General features: G+C 36.5%; 1 long non-coding RNA gene across 3 annotated transcripts; it reads right to left on the reverse strand.

Moving 5' to 3' along the window:
• Positions 1 to 6,931, reverse strand: LOC147548021 (uncharacterized). Of its 3 annotated transcripts, XR_015238241.1 has the most exons (5): positions 6,500 to 6,931; positions 6,206 to 6,345; positions 4,437 to 4,878; positions 4,078 to 4,337; positions 1 to 334 (listed from the first exon to the last, which is right to left on the reverse strand). It is a non-coding gene; the product is annotated as an uncharacterized LOC147548021 (long non-coding RNA). The 3 variants fall into 3 exon arrangements; XR_015238239.1 differs by lacking the exon at positions 1 to 334 and having other exon boundaries at positions 3,708 to 4,337; XR_015238240.1 differs by lacking the exons at positions 1 to 334; positions 4,078 to 4,337 and having other exon boundaries at positions 4,409 to 4,976.
• Between the last annotated feature and the right edge of the window lie 11,074 nt (positions 6,932 to 18,005).

An 18,005-nucleotide genomic window follows, 5' to 3' on the forward strand; every position in this document is an offset into this window, starting at 1 on the left:
CCAAGTGCCTTTCAACAAAAAAAAGAGTACCAAGTGCCTTTCAAAAAAAAAAAGAGTACCAAGTGCTCACAATACATGTATCGTTGACAACATATACAAGTAGCAAGTGTTGTCAACATAAAAAAAGAAAGAAAAAACTAGCAAGTGTCCACAATACATGTAGATTTAATAAGACCAACAAGGCTTTATCTCAGTCTAATTGTATAGGACACACTAATGGGCCTTGTACATATTAATTGGCTAATTGGGCCTTACATGAACAACGCCCAAGTTTGTAGATAATAGATACTGTTGTGAGAATCACCACGCCTAATCGTCTTAATTGTCACTTGGCCTTCAAGACACAAGAAGAAGATATAAATGATACATCACATGAGAGAGAATCTGTAATGGTATAAACAGAAATAAGATTAGACTTAAACGACAGAATATGCAAGACTTCAACAAGAAAAAAAAAGATGGACAAAACCATTATGAATAACTTGAAGGGTTATGGAGTCTCCTGATGTTCTAAGAGGAATCTTAGACGTCTATACGTGTAACATCAGGTTGCCCAGGATCTCATGCAAAAACCAAAGACGAACTAGTTAGATTAGAGATATACCAAAATTGCATTCCCATTGACTAAATTGACAACTTTATCCCGAAAACTGAGAGCTCCACTTGTGCAACTCTTCTACTAGAGACACCCAAACAATCAACTTGACCTCCCGTCTTTCAAGTTAGCTAAAACCATTTTCAGCAGTTTAGACGAAAAACCGATTCTTCTTTAGACTAGATAGATAGCTGAGATTAATTCTCTATTTATATCTTCTACTTGATATAGTCAGAGGTAGAAATATTCTTCAGAATTTTCTACTCATATTTATGTTCTAATGAGATCCTTATATAGAGACTCTTAAAAATCAGAATTCTATTCAAAATAGGACTCCAAGGAGTCCTAATCAGAGTGAGATATCCAGATGGGAGTCAGTTCCATCTGGGACTTCTTTTTATGTGCCTGACCCTATGCTATTGGTCGGGCTGCATCGGGAAGGACTTAGCATGGCCCAGGCCCTATGCCATCTTTCTGACCTGAGTAATTTACCCGTCAGTGCTACCTATGTTTGGGCTTTTTCCGGACAATTTAGGATATTTGTATGTGGATCTAATCCGTAACATTTTGTCCCTATTCCCTCTAGTCATATCTTCCGATCGAGTCGAGACTCTTTGGTGTAACTCGTCGTGAATCCGATCGCAGTTAACCGCGAATCATCCAAGTGACTCATCAATCGTAGTTGGTTTCTAGCTAAACACTTATGATCCCAAAAATGATCGGACTCGATGATTTTTTTCATCATTTGTCTTATCCAAAAAATTGAGCCCATTGTCATGTATCTTGATCGAACGACATACTCTTCAAAACTTTCGTTTGTGAACTATATATCGAGTAATTGCATGTAGTAAACAAACAACTAATTGTACCGCTAAAAGTAGGCGAGAGAGACACAAATATGACAAGCGGCGCCAAAGTCAACGATCCAAAGATTAGGAAGGTACGACGAACTTGTCAAATTGAGTGTGGGCTCAGAGTGGAGAATGAAGTACCGCTAGTTGGTACTTGAATCTCCGATAGATTCACAAGGTCCTCATATTGGTCTTGAGGCAAACAAGTAGCAAGTGGGTTCTGGTGGTCGGCTTAAACATAACCATTAAGTTCAGAACATAAGGCATGGATGCAACCATGGCGTGTAGACAATGATCGCAAAAGGGCTTTCTCCTCTTATTGCGGGTCCGTTTAGGTCGGTCTTGGGCGTTACTTCCAGATCGTCGTGGACAACGGTCTGAATTTATCGGCACCCTCAATAGCCAAGCCAACAACATCGATGGTGGATGAATGTGCAATCGTCTGTTGGATGTCCTCCCATTTCATTAAGATACAAAACTGAAGAAGGGAGAGAAAAGGATCCCTCAGTAAAATTTGACTCCGTATGGTCGAGAAGCGATCGTAGAGGCCTTGGAGAAATTCCATAACCCATCTTGGTTGGTCCAGTCAATGAGAGATTTTCCATGACTACACATGCATGGTTCAACTACTAATAATGGCTCGAGCTCGTCCTGCAGTGATTTTAGGTGAGTAAACTATGTTGAGATCTTAGCTCCTTAGTCCTTCCTAATGTATTGACGAAATGACATGTTTCAACTGAAAAACCTTGGGGAGTTAGTTTGAAAACCGGTCATGGAAATCTCTCCAAATTTTTGCGTCGTTATCAGTATATAGGAGAAAAGAGCGAATGTCTGGAGTGACCGCGTTGAGTATTTAACTTGCAACGAGTTCTTTACAATGTTTCCGTGTATGCAAATCAGTAAGATAAGTCAGCTTTAGAATAGTTCCATCAAGAAAGTCGAGTTTGTCCTTGGCACGAAGTGCCATCTTTATTCCACAAGACCACAAAACATAACTGTTGCGGAAATGGGTGGGTTAATTAGGACAATGGTTGGTGGATCTGAACGGTGGATGTCAAAAGAGCGATGGAGTCGAGACATTGTAAGAATGTTCACCAAGATTTTCCATTTAGAAATGAAGAGAAAAAGAATATAATAATAATGACAAAGGAGATATGAGACTAAGTGGAAGAAAGTTTCACATATCTTCAATAGCTAAAGAGCATCTCCAATGGGACACTCAATCTCTAACACTTAGAGTGCCACATATGATTTTTTTGAGTTTTTGTTAAAAAACCATCTCTAATGGAACACTTTGTTAGACATTCTATTATGAGTTGGACACATTTATTATAGAGTGTCTATAGAGAGAAACTCTAAAATGAGAGTGTCTACTTGAGACTCTCTAAGTGTTACTTTATAATTTCAACCAATAGAAAACATTGCTTTACAACTACTTTTTATATATTAAATTGAAGAGGGACATGTGTATTAAGTAAGAGATTTTAGAGATCTCCATTGAAGACCAAACAAATGTAGAGTGTCTCTATATTGACACTAGGAAAGAGAATCTTTATTTGACACTTGATAACTAGATTTTTAGAGTGTTTATTAGAGTGTCCCATTAGAGATGCTCTAAGATTACACTTTCTAAACTTATCTCTAACGCTTGAGATTATAGAATTGTCGGTCCCACCAGACACGTCTATTACATAAGAGAGTCTTGAGATCACTCCTCCCATTTAATCTTATCTTAATGTTTTCTTGACCAATCAACCAGATGATAAGTGGGCTCAGTACTCTCTTCCTTAAAAGAGAGGTAAGGACAATAATTTATTGTGAAGTGTAAGCACGAATTTCAATAAGCGCCCCAATTTCTACTAAAATCACCACAACACCCTTGACCTTGGTCAAACCTGTTGCAGTCGGTTTCCGAAAAACATCTCTTATTTTTCATATGATTTTCATCCACGCATGTGTTAAAAAAAGAAGAAAGAAGAAGATAGTAAGAAAGAAGAATAACGAAAGAGAAGAAGAAACGAAAACGAGGAGGAAAGAAAGATGATCATCATCATTATGGGTGAATTAATATCGAAGGTTGTTAACAAAATTGATTTGGTGATGTACAAATATAATCTCAACAGAGTCCTGCAACTCTATAACGTGAAATTAAACTGAGGGAACTAGTCAGAGATGGTTCTGTTGGGAAAAACGGGCACTTAGGCGCAGCGGAAACAAGAGTTTTTCTCCTTTGTATTAGTTACGAGGATAATATAGAAGAATAGTGGGAGCAATAAACATAGAACTAAAAGTAAATAAGACAACGATTTTTAGCGTGGAAAACCTCCTCAAGATGAGAAGTAAAAACCACGAGACTCGTAGTCCAACCAAATCAACTATAATAAGCAAAGTAGTTATACACTACGTCCACCCGAGACTCAAACCCTTCCCAAAAGAATGAATCTCAAACACGAAGAAAGACGGAAAAACCCTCACAAGAAAGAACAAAAACAACCCAGAAATTTGCAGTCCAAAACGACCCTAAATTCACTAGGATTCCGACCACCAATCAACTATTCCACTGTACAAATACTAGATGAACATGTCAAGAACAATTCTGCCAAATTTCAACTCAATCGGAGAAGAACTCACCGTCGGATTTTCCGAACAACGAAGACTGTGCATGCTAAAACATATCAACCCTGCTCTTCTCGACAACCTTCTTCTCTCCCCCTCTTCTCCTGTGCGTTTCTAATTGTGCAGCTTGCTTCTAATTAAGATTAAGGAAGTATTTATAGACTTCCCTTAACCCTAATTCACCAACCTTAGTAACCGACCTAAGTCACCGACCCAAAGAAGCTCGACTTGGGCCCGGGTTTGTTTCATAAACCAAACGCAACTAGGTTTCCCCACTAGGAGGAAAACCCAACAACTTCTAGTTAGCAGCCGGCCGATTTATTTTATAACTTAAGAGACAATGAGATAAGAGGGAAAAAACGATATTTTTTTACCTTATGTTCCTTTCAAAGAACTTTTCAAAGTAAGTTGTTACATAGTCAACATTCAACCTATCAACAACACTTTTGGTATCTCCTCCCGAAACGATCTTCTTGAGCTTGTAACCTATAGCATTGACCCATTGAAGACCATGGAGTGCTACCGTTGCCTCCCCTGCATCTACTGTACGGTCGAGTCATGAATTAACAGAACCAATAGAAGCAGCTGCTTCAGCAACAGATCTAATAGACACATCATAATAGTATAAGTAGGACAATGCTTAAGTAAACATCAAGTTAAGAGAGAAGCCTTTGTCGGACCGACATCAAATTAGGAGTTGTACGTGTTGTCAACCATCTTCTCCCATATGCATTTCCACACAAACCAGAAAAGAATTGGTGTTGAGAGAGTTTTTGCTGAAATAGTCGGAGAAAAGAGCTCCCAAGTATTATTTCTCTGTCATCAATTGATTCACAGTTTAAGTAGAACTTCGTGTAACCTGATTACTCAGAGGAGACTGCTCCAGCATCCATGAGTTTTATGTTGCTCGATGTCTACTTTCAAAACAATTAAAGAATCAACTAAACCGAACTGATTTGAAAGACATATCCAAACCAAGAGTGAGCTGATTTTTTTAAAATGGTTCATATGACTGTTAGGGAAGTACTTAGCTTTCAAACCAAAACCTCGTAAGGTGAATTAGATTTGAGGTTCCAAACCAACTTGGACTTGAGTATTTCAAATTTATGAAGCCGAAACACCCTTTCTTTCAGTGTTATGTGACAGCAGCCCAAACAAAAACCACCTCGGTAGCACCTTGGTAGCCCAAACAATGTCCATTACGATTTGTTCTTGATGGAGATTTTCGGCTCTTGTATTAGTGTTGTTATTATTTGTTCTCGTAAGTTTTTAATCATTCTTTTGAGTTATTTTGACGTGCGACAATGCGACATCAAAGTGGTATATATTCATAGAGCGAACGTGCTCTAGAGGCAAACGTTGAGAAGTTAGTATCAATTAGCGCCTCAAAATGACAATGTATTGACTCACCATTACATTCCAAGTTATAAGATACCAAATCGTTTACAAGATATAAAAGGTTCAAGAACAAAAACACACATCTAGGCGCTAGCGATGAAAAAACTAAGAAAAGGCTGCCTTAAAGTGTATAGAGTCGGTAACAAAGCTAAAACCAGAATACAAAGCGCTAGAAGAGCAAACCCGACAGTGATTCCTCTACATTTTCTTCCAAACTTGGGATAATCTTGACGAATACAGATAGTAATGACTGCCGAAGTGAAAGCGAAATTAATACTCAACACGAAAGCTTGAAAAACAATAGGCTGGTTTCTAAATATTATGGTTGGAATTGGATTTCCATTAATCTCTTCGAAAGGGAGTTGAACAAGTAACATGGCAGTGATAAATGAGACACACAAAATCAGTTCTTCTATCCTCACGTAAACAAATTGAGCTTCATGAGGATAATGGAAAGAAGATTTCAATTGAGCAATAAGGGACGACCTTAATGATAAGTTTCCTGAATGTCTTTCCATTGGGCAAGAAAATGCAAGAATTTGAGTTTGATCAGTTATTTCTGTTTTCTTGGCTACAATATGTTCAGTTACATGCTCTAAATACACTAATATATATAGGGAGTCTTGAAGTATTAAAAAAAGTTTAAAAGTAAACAATGGAAATAATTTTCAGAAAGTCAAGGGGTGGTTCCTAAATTTATTCTTTTATGATGAAAAGAAAGAAAAATGAACTTTTCTTGACTTACCTTATACGCGTGATAATTTTTCATTAGAAAAACAAGAATCCGATGCGAAAAAAGAAACTTCCAAGAAACTTCATAAAGAACAAAATGACACCAATCGCGATCAATTCATTGACCGGTTTGAAACGCCTTGGAGTATTGACCTATCATTGCAAATTAATGGTGATGATTCAGCTCTGTTCCAGTGGGATAATCTTTGATGATAGAGTTAATAAGATATCATCATAGATTTGTGAAGATTTTGATGAGATTTATTATAAAGGAGAAGAAGTAGATAAAATGAAGAATTGATCTTACCTTGTTAAATTAGAAAGATGATTTCAAGATCTTCCCTGGATTTTTAATTTTTCAAGATTTGTCTGATCTGAATTCTTCTTCATAGTTACTAATACAAACAGATAGATACTCTTCTCCGAAAATTCTGAAGAGATCTCATCGCACCCATTAGAGCATCCCAAGGGTTAACACCAAAATGAGATACTTCACCCGTTTCTTTGTGGGATTTCATATGTGATTATGGGTCGAACCAAATATTTTTTTTTGTTACGGGTGATCCGTTAGACATAGATGTAATTTATGAATCCTTCGGATACCGAAGTATTTTTTTCTTATTTTGAAACGTTATCATCATCTATCTTTCAGCAACTGATAGCAAAGATCTTTGATCCATTAGGGTAAAGGTTTGCTTACTTTACCTATGCTTTGAGATTTTTCGTTCCAAACGCAACTAAAAATACCCCCGGAACTTTGCCGGAATAATTTAATGGTGTGTTTGGTTGCAGGATTCCTATCAAAAGTGGAATTTGGTAGGAATCATGAATCCTTGGTCTGTTTGGCTACCAAGAATCCTAGGACTCTTGAATCCTAAGGATTCCTAATTCCAAAAATTGTATTGGACCAAAATCCCACCTTACCCCCTAGAATTTGCTATGATTTTGGCTTAATGAACCTAAATTTCAAACTTAAAATCAACAAAAAAATATTTCTTTCTACAAAATCATTATTTTTTTCAAAAATCATATTTTTTCTAAAGACTTTTAAAAATACTCAAATAATAATAAATCATAGGATTCTTAGTTGCCAAACAAGCCAAAAAATATTACTAGGATTCATGAATCCGTGGAATCATGAATTCCAAGGACTCATGAATCCGCGGATTCATGATTCCGCCATCCAAACGCACCATAAAGTGTTGACATAAATACTAAGGGTTTGTTTGATACGTGACAAAAGTGGGTAAGAAAACTGATTTTCCTAAGAAAATCAGTTTTCTGCTGTTTGATTGGTCTTTATGAGTAAGAAAACCGAGTTCTTATAGAAAAAAAAAAAAGTGAGAAAAAAGGGTGATTTATTTGCCCACAAAAAAGGTGGGAAAACCTAATTCTCACCCTCTCCCAAAACACGCACGCTCTCTCTCCTCTTCCAGTCATCTGTCTTTGTTTCTCAAACTCTCGTCTCTCTATTTCTATGGTCCAAGCTCCATCTCCATCTCTCATGGCTCCAAGAACACTCTAGTTTGTAGAACTCTTTCAACAGCAATATCAAAAGCATCTTTTTTCTATAATTATCCAAACTCCTCAGAGAGCTGCTCTCTATCTCTCTCTCTAGAAATCCCGATCAAAAACAAGAACATTTTCTCTCTTTAAGATGATCAAAGTTGCAGGTACGCCCTCTCTCTCTTATTACTTTCTCTCTCTACATTCTTCAAGATAGATTCAAATTTTTATCATCTCTAATGGGTTTTTCCTTTTACTTAACAGCTCGATTTGGTCGCAAGAAAAGTATTGGACTTGAAAACTCAATTCACATCAGAAAATGTTTGATTTTCTTACTCAAACATTCTAATGTATCAAACGGGCCCTAAAAGTCTTTTGTAGCCTCTCAAATTCCAAATCTCGAGCCAACCGTCCCAAAATTGAAGATTTAAGGCCTTCATAGCTGGGTTAAAATCCAACTGCAAGATCAATCCCCAATGAAGGAAGCCTTGTTTTCATATTGATTATTGTCATTTTCTAAAATTCAACAGAGACAACAAACATTATACAACGAGATCTACCTCACGCTTATAGAATATTACAACCATGGATCCTCTTTTTCGAGTAGATATAAAATACCATGCCCTTAACTAAGGTAAGGGCGCTGCTAAAAGCACTTGTCCGAAATCTTATAAGCGGGCAAGACATTTTTTTTCTCGGTCAACGAAGAAATGGTGTAACAGTTGCCGATAAAGGGCTCCGATCGAGTTAGGGCTTCGACTCTATACCATGGTTTACAAATAAGAGAAGTTGAGTTTCAATGCTGACGAGATGTGAGAACAAGAACTTGATCGTGGAAAACTGAACAACTGCTCCTACCACCACCATCAATTCCAACAACAACACCCCAACCATTACTACCGGCAAAGGTTAGATTTTTCTACAAAAATCACATTCAGCTCCATCATAACCTACAAGATCTATTGGTTTTTCATCATTTCCAAGCATCCCAGATTGATTGTCTTCCATTCTCATCTCAAGTTTTTGATCTAAAATCTACCAACTTATGGAACAGATTTACCAAATCATTGAACAAAAATTACTTCTAGTTTTAAATCATATAAAATCATCTCCCTTCAAAATCTTAGAGAGGGAAAGAGAGAATTAAGTTGAGATTCAAAATTTGAGAAAGAGAAAGTTTTAACTTATGAGATTTGACGAGAGAGTGAAGAGGGTTTAGAAAGAGAAGAAACATGAATAGGAAATGAATGAGAGAGATGATGTGCGAGAGACTTAGATGGAGGGAACGTTTGGGCGACGTTACAGGGAAGGGACGTTAAAGGTCGGGTGCTTACAGATAAACCAGCGCGAATAGAATTTGTGGTAGTTGGGCCGCCTGCTTATAGAGCCGCCTGCTAACAACAGTTTTGCCCGGTGCTTTAGCAGCGCCCCTAAGGTAAACCTTTACAACATTCAAACTTGACATGTTAGTCAACACAAATTTATGTCAAAAAAAAATCATCAAAAACTCACTTGGTACGTAGATCGCAACCTCAAACAAGCAATAAAAATAATAGTAACAAATATAAACTCACCACTAAAAGGTATCTCTACCTACAAGATACATTTCATAAAGGATAGAAACCATGTGAATTATCTAAATAAATTTGTTCATTAGAGACTGTCTTGAAAACTTACACGAAAACTATCACAACTCCTCATCCAGAACTCATTAATACACTGTTTGAAGCATTAAAAATAGATGAATAGACTTTTCCAGAAATATAAGAAACACACCAAAATTCATCACCTAACAATACCAGATTTAATTTCAAACAAGACCGAAATACAGTAGAGACTGTTCTTACACCTTGTACGAAAACTATCATAACTTATCACTCGGAACTCCGCTTAATGTACCGGTTGAACCTTTAGAAGTAGACAAACAGAAATTTCCAAGCACATAAGAAACACATCCATAATCATTATCTATCAATACTAGATTCAATTTTTAACTAGACCGAAACAAATCAAGATTGTTCTAACACATTGCACAAAAACTATCATAAATCCTCACTCGAAACTTCGATTAACGCACCGTTGAAACATTAAAAAGTAGACAAACAAAAATTTCCAAAAATATAAGGAACACACCCAAACTCGTCACCTATCAATATAGTTTTCAATTTAAACTAACTGAAATACTGTCATCTGTAGATGTTTTATGGAATTCTAGATAAAACTAATATCTAAACCATTTAAGCATTCTTTATAGAAACTATTTGATAAGAAATACTAAAACTATCATGGAATAAATTGAAAGAGCCTACCAAAGAATTATGAGATAGGAAATCTACCTCTTCTCGCCTTAGACGGCTTTAAGACAACAATCATGCCTCGTTCCCTCTTTACAAAACTCTACCTCTATCTTTTTTCTTCTTTATTATCCTTCCTTCACTTGTAAGGAGCGGTTGCACCGGCTCTTTTTCTATATGTTTTTGTTAAAAGTGAAGAGGATTAGGGTTTCTAAATCCACCAATATTTCATTCAAACCAAACTGAGCTAGATTTTGTTACTTCCACCCAATTTGCTATATAAAAAAATAGGGGTGTTACATCTTTAGGCCATAGTTTAGTTTGGCTTTAGGCTTGTTCTCGTTAAATTTGTCAATTATTGTGATTATCACATCTTTGGTTTATCAACGCCATCGTAATGATTATCGTACACCGTGATCAATTTCCAAAACAAAAACACCAAATTTCATTTTTATAGATTTCAAAATAAAATAAGATTAATGATTACAATTATAAAATATTAATTAGAATCAAGAAGTCAGATCGAAGATCAAATTTTAAACTCAAGTTAAAAAGACAAGTTTGTTGTGAAAAATAAAGAGTTATTTCCTTTTTGGCCCCCCTAGTGTGTGACTATATAGTTTCCTTTTTGACCCTCTGTTTTTCGTAAATTCAAAAATAGCTCCCTTTTTATAAAACCGTCAGTTATCTCTAATAACTGATTATTTAGTTTCCTCAGATACCCTTCCCGTAAAAATTAATTGTTTTTTCTTTTCAACTTTTTTTTGTTCTTTATTTCTTCTCCTTCTCTTTAAGTTAGTTTTCTGTTTTTTTCTCGCTAAAATTGTTTTTTTTCCCTCTTCTTTTTCTCTCTAAATTTATTCTTCTTTTCTCTCTCTAAATTTTCTTGTGACCAATATATAGAAGAAATGGAAACCCCCCAACTTTCCTTTCTTCCTCTAAACTCCCTCTTTGAATTTCTGAAGCGAACATTTCAAAAAAGAAAATCAAGAGAGAGATGAAAGCTAGTTGTTGAGGGCCCTAGAGAGAGAGAGAAAAAGATGATGATAGAGAGAGAGAGAGAGAGAGAGAGAGAGAGAGAGAGAGAGAAAGATGAAGACAAGAAAAAGATAGAGATTAGGTATAGTAAGATGAAATCAAGAAATTTCAATTCAAAACGTAGTTTTAACTTATTTATAGCTGGAAGGATTCACCAGCTTGTTCCAAATCTTTCACTGTTGGGAGGTGAACAAAAACTAGAAAGTTTTAACCAGAAATAGAAACTTAAAAAAATAAGACCATTTTAGGTGTGGATTTTGAAGCTTTTTTTGGAAGTTGATGCTTTGGGCTTGCATTATCAGTTAGTAAATATGGATACACTGTGTACATACCATAAAACTTGTCTTGTTTGTACCATGCTTACAGCTGCCAATAACAATGTTGTTGGAAAACATTATCAGATTCAGTATTTCTTCAAACAAAATGCTATGATATAAAAACAGAGTGGCTACTACTTAGATATGAATATTTGACATGAATCCTCCCAACTATATAAATACAACCCCTCCCCCCAGTAGCACTCAACTCATCTTGCTATTCTCTTCTTCTTTTCATCTTTCTCTCTATGATCATCTTTTAAATTCTCTACTGGATCGAACAATAATCTTAATTCCTAACAAGTTTAAACAATTTAATGTTCATAACCTAACTTTTGCACTGAATCAAGAAATAAGAAGCTTAACCAAAACTGGAAGGACACTGTAATAAGCAATAGTTTCTCTCTCTAGAAACCACAAAGACACTGTTTTTGTTGGAGATTTAAGAAAAGATAACAACTATAACATAAAGGATCTAACACCATATAATCAAACTAACCATCCTTCAATCACAAATCTTCATTCAACATAAACACTAAAATTGTTGTTGTTCTTTTCATTAACAAAGAAAAAGGCATTAAAAAACATTGGATAATAGTTACAGTTACATACAAATTAATTACTTCAAATTTCTTCACAAAAGGATCTTCTCCAAAGAAAGTCCTAGTTCTTTTTAATTAATTCAAGAAGTCTTTTTCCTTCTTTACCCCTTCTAGTTTGATAAAACCATTTACTCAAGCCTACATTTCATATTAGGCCCAAACCCAAATTTGGTTTAAAATTCACTTTCAACCTCCCCCCTTAAACCAAATTTCCATAGCTTCTCATACCTAACATCCACTTCAATCTTTCAAAGACATCATGCTTTAAGGGCTTCATAAATATATCCGCTATTTGATCTTGAGACTTGCAATACATCACTTCAATATCACCTTCTTTAACATGTTCACGAATAAAATGGTAGCGTGTATCAATGTGCTTGCTTCTTTCATGACAAACGGGATTTTTGGGTAAAGCAATAGACGTTTTGTTATCAAGGAACTTCGGTTAGACCAACTTGAGGGCATTGAAGATGCTTCAACATATTTCTTAACCAAATTGCATGACAAACCATAGAGCTAGCGGCTACATATTCCGCTTCAGAAGTAGATAAAGTCACAATGGGTTGTTTCTTAGAAGACCAAATAAATGCCGTGTAACCCATAAAAATACAAACCCCGATGTACTCTTTATTTCATCTAAGTCTCTACCCCAATCACTATCAGAAGAACCAATGAACTTAAAATCTTGTTCACAAGAGAAAAATAAACCATCATTGAGCGTACCTTTAACATATCGAATGAGCCTCTTTGCAACATTAAGATGAGATATGAGATTCATCCGGTGTCTCCATGTACCTACTCACTAGCCCAACTCCATAGAAAACACCCGGTCTTGTACATGTAAGATAACGTAGACTTCCAATCAAACTTTTGAAATATGCAGGATCAACATAACTTCTTCTAGTGCATTTTCTCAATTCCACTCCACTTTCAAGAGGGGTGTTTATCGGATTACATGACTCCATCTTAAACCTTTTAAGGACTTCCTTAGCATATCCCCTTTGAGAAATAAATATGTCATTGTCCATTTGCTTCACTTCAATAGCAAGGAAATGACCCATCAACCCAATATCAGTCATATCAAATTCCTTAATCATGTTCTTCTTGAATTCATCAAATAATCTTGAATCATTACCGGTGAATATCAAATCATCAACATATAGACAAACAAATAACATACCTCCATCTTCTTCTACTTTCATATATAAAGTGTGCTCATGAGGACACTTTTCAAACCCATTTTCTTGAAAATACTTATCAATTCTTGCATTCCATGCACGTGGAGTTTGCTTTAACCCATAAAGGGTCTTCTTCAACTTATAAACTTTATCTTCTTTTCCCTTTCTAACATACCCCAAAGGTTGTTCAACACATATATCTTCCTCTAGGATACTATTCAAAAATTTCGACTTGACATCAAGTTGATTAATCTTACATGAATACTGAGACACTATAGAGATTAACAATCTTATTATTTCCATACGAGCAAAGGGAGCAAATACCTCACTATAATCAATGTCGGCTTTTTGCTTGTAACCTTTAGCTACAAGTCTTGCTTTATATCTTTAGCCTTCTCCACTTGCATGCTTCTTTGTCTTATACACCCACTTTATACCAATAGGTTTGTATCCCTTCGGCAAATTTATCAATTCCCAAGTATCATTTTTTTCAATTGCATCAATTTCCTCATTCGTGCATTTTCCCATTTTTCTTCTTGGATGACCTCTTCATAACTAATAGGATCACAATCCATGAGAAAAACAACACAATTTCAATTCTTCTTCATTATCCACAACATCATAAATCTCTCTCAAACTTCTAGTTTGTAGGGTATTATACCCTTATACTAGTGTTTATAGCGGATAACGACATCTAATGTCTAACACTAGTATCCCCAAGATCATCATGCAAAACTAGTAATTAACTAATAGGAAGATAGTAGATTACCTTAATCGCTATTTTCCTCGAGCTAGTTGAATAGATTAAAGAAGACCAAGAGCTTCAAACGTAGCTCCTCTACTTGGGACACCGAACGATGTATTTAATCTCGCTCTTTGAAAGCTCGCTGGCACTCCAATGGTGGTTTGATAATTTGAAGACCTGCTTCTTGCTTGACTAGAAGATAGCTTGGGAATTAGCTAACTTCCTCCTCTCTTCTTGATGCGGTAGAGTAAGAAAGCTTAGAGAGAAGTTTCACACCTTATTCTCTTCCTTAAGAGTGTTTATATAGAACCCTAATGAGAATACACCTCCTCAAAGGTTTCCTAAAACACCCTTTAGAATAAGATTTAGGGAAATAGTCGAAAATAACAATTAATGATATTTTCTCAATTCCCTTAGGAGGAGGTGTCCAAACACCACGAAATTTTTCGTGCATACTACTGGGTATGTCATAAACTCTTCCTCTAAAATTCAGCCCAATCCGAGTTCCGGAAGTACCCGAACCGGCCTAGGCCCAAAATCCTTATTTCGGGCCTTTTTGCTATCTTTTTCCCAAATTCTATTTAGGCCTGTGAGATATGTTTATGGGACATTCCCAATGTTATATCACACTCGCACTAGTCATATCATCCGATTAAATACCCATTCTTATGTGTAACCTGAGGTAGGAGCCGATCGAAGTTAGCCGCGAATTACTTCATAATTCGACGATCGTAGTTGGTTTGTAGCTAAACACTACGACCCCTAAATCAATCGGACTTGATGATCTTCTTCATCAATTTTCCTAGCCGACATATTGCTCGCATTTCCATCTTGGTCGAAGGACATCTCCTTCAACTCCTTCAGACTCCCACTTGGACTTAGAACAAGTGCAATGCGTCGATTCCCGTGTCAATTTAGTATCCCATCTGATACGTCACTTCATTCAGACTTTCTTGATCTCCGTGTACAACTGTAAAAGACAAACGATTAATTCTTAATCCGTTTGAGCGTGACCACGCATTTTCAGTTGTCACTCATCAAGTGGCATTGAGACACTTTTGACCTAATGTGATTAGGATGACACAATCCATTCTTGTGCTCCCACTTAACTTCATGTCTATCCTGTCCTTCCCAGTATCTGTCTTTATTACCTCCTTTTACGGCGCGGTGTTTGACGGAACCAAAGTCGAACATTCCTTACATAAAATGGGTGGAGCACTCATATTTTGAGGAATCTCTCCAATCTTGTCTTTTGAGAAGTATTTGACGTTCATCAAGAGTGATGTACTTCTCATTAGAGGGTTATCCAGTGTATAAACCTTTAACACACCCACGTAGTCAAATCGAATACACTATTCCTATAGCCCATGAAACTGCGCTATCCCATCGACTCCCGTACTAGTCTTCATGAGTCATTGTTGTCCATGCAATGACCTGGACTAGGGATTTGACAATAAATATTCTAAGTTCACTTAATAGGGTTTCATTCATCAGATCACGTATCTGATAAACCTATTCGAATTGTTTTATCATCAATGGACCGTCGTTTAAACACTAAACCAAATTTAGACGACTTGTGAAATAACTCTATTATTTCTGATAACGAGAGTTGTAAATCTGAGCCTCTTCCGTAAAACTCTTTTTACCCACTTAGTTTACTTGTCGAGGTTTATTCCAAATTTACCTCATGCCTTAGCTGTGTATGAATCTCATACTATGTCTTAGGTGACAGTTTAGTTCGACTACCGTGGTAGTCGGTTTTAAACTTTGCTTATTATCAATTAATTTGAAGATTGCTATCTTCAACCTTGATAATATCTAGTAATCTTTACTAGAGTTATGGCTTTTAATTTCTTATGTAGAATTTGCAACGGTTACGGCTTAAACACTTTTAAGCCTACTTTCCTTCCATGTCTAGAAGTTTGCTACGATGACTGTTTGTACTACTTTCATCCTTTAGCCTTCTAGGATGTTTCAGTAGTGTTTCGGGTTTCCAATCCGAATTGGATGTCTAAATGCTTATCACGTTCAACATGACTTGACTTTATGTTTTCAAACATAAACGTCTCTCTCATGCGTGGTTGCTCATCGGTGTCTTTTCAAACTCAGATTTAGCAACGCTCTTTGTCATGAGTTTTGGGTCGAAATTCTTTTAGGCTTTTTTGAGTCTTAGATTTTCTATTTCGGATCTCAAGCATCTCAGCGTACTAAGTCTCTCTAATCCTATCATCTTTTTTTATCTATGCTTATAGATCTTCAGATGCCCGAAATGACATTTTATCCTTGTGTGTGGTCCTTTTATTGAGTTAGTGTGTTCACTGTTACACAACATCTTATGTCGTACTCAATCTTTTGTATGTACTCTGCATACGGACCCGGAAGGTTTGTTTCTCCCACTTACCTTCTTGAAACTCGTGATTCAAGATTTTTCTTCATTCCTCAGGAATCAAACTTCTTTGAATTCCTCTTTGAATCGAAGATTCAACTCTTGCGTGCTTTTAATCCATCGATGGATTTCTGAAGCATGCCTATGGACATAACTTGATTGGAAGAATCTTATTCTTCTTGTCTAGTTTCGGGAAACATGAATATTTCCATCCTTCTCAGTTTTCTACTTTAGAAAACCAATTTAGGTCTTCCGTTGACTTAAATTATCAAGCTTCATGTCTTGACGAGATATGGATTCCATAAGGGAAACCTAGTTTAGCCAGCTTGCCCATGAGCCTGATCATTTGACGAACATGAGGCCCAACTGGTTTTCCCTTTTCAAGGCGCATGCCCATAATTGCTTTAGAGGTTTCAAACCTCTCCAATCTCGACTGTTTCTAGAACATTTCCCGAAGTTGTCGCATCATGGAGTAAGCATCCATGTTTATGAACTGCTCTTGCAGAGTCGGTTCCATGGTTGCTAGCATTAAGCAAGCTACAGGCTCTGCCTTTTTCCGCACACTCCTTTCTTCATCTATCTCTTATTTAGTCGAAGTATCATCCAATACAGGAATTGGAGTTTCTAGTACATGTTGCTTGCCTTCCTTCCAGAGAACTATTCCCAGGTTCCTCTCTCAGTCGAGGAAGTTGTGCTCATTCAGCTTCTCCTTGTCGAGAAGTGAGCGGAAGTTGAAAATATCTTTTGTCATCTTTAAACTACATAAAAGAAATGACAAAGTTTTAAAACTCGTTATCATTTTGAAAAACTTAGTTTTCCCACATTATTCAATAAAAATCGTCCCCGATTGAATAAGTGATTCCAACATCCCAGTTCTTCGGAGTAAAGCGGACGAAGGCCCTACCCTTTGACTCCGTCGTTCCGGGTGAGTGAACTACTTCACTGATCATACCTTATGACTCTTGGTTGATAGATTTCATTAATGAATGACTAATCTATCCTTTTGCCTCGAGTATCCAAGACTCTGTTGCTGATCTCGTTGAGTAGAACCATTTAGACGTGTAGGCCTCTTCTATAGACCTACCCGCATTGTCCCAAGGTAGAGGAGGTACTTTCCGAAGGCCGGCCCACCTTCCTCGAACAAGGGCGCAACGCGTGTCTTAATCTGGATAGGTGATTACTCAATATTACGTTTTGGGGACTTTTACGCTAGTCTGACGTTTGTTATAGTGAACTATTTAGCCTATCTAACGTCCACGACATAAAGCATAAATAAGTAAGTAAATACGCGCGAGAAAATAAATCAAGCAGACATGGATCCTAGTATGGCCCCTAACCTAGAAGATCTAATCTCCTTTGGTTTGCTTCTTGTTTCGCCTTTTGGTTCGTCTAGATCTCCATCTTTGAACCTCCATTGATTTCTCCTACTCGCCTTTGGATTCCTTCCTTGAGTTTCTTCAATGGACTCATAGATCCTAAACTCTAATTACAAGACTTTAGCGATTCGCAGATCGTATAAACTTGAAATTAAAATTTATTACAAATATGCACCCATCCGTGCTTAAAACAAGAATATAGAACCAAATCTACAACCATACTAGTTTCCCGCATTCCCATCACATGCATTCATATAATATATTAAGGCTAAGAATTATATATGCATGATTATCTTGGGAGACACTTTTGTCGACATCACATGTCACATAACGGACATCTAAATTCGAAGAATTTGATTAATGGTGCGTTC

Source organism: Eschscholzia californica, unplaced genomic scaffold, assembly GCF_041429995.1.
Source record: "Eschscholzia californica isolate CP2 unplaced genomic scaffold, dmEscCali1.0.p SCAF_3, whole genome shotgun sequence".
Taxonomy (NCBI): domain Eukaryota; kingdom Viridiplantae; phylum Streptophyta; class Magnoliopsida; order Ranunculales; family Papaveraceae; genus Eschscholzia; species Eschscholzia californica.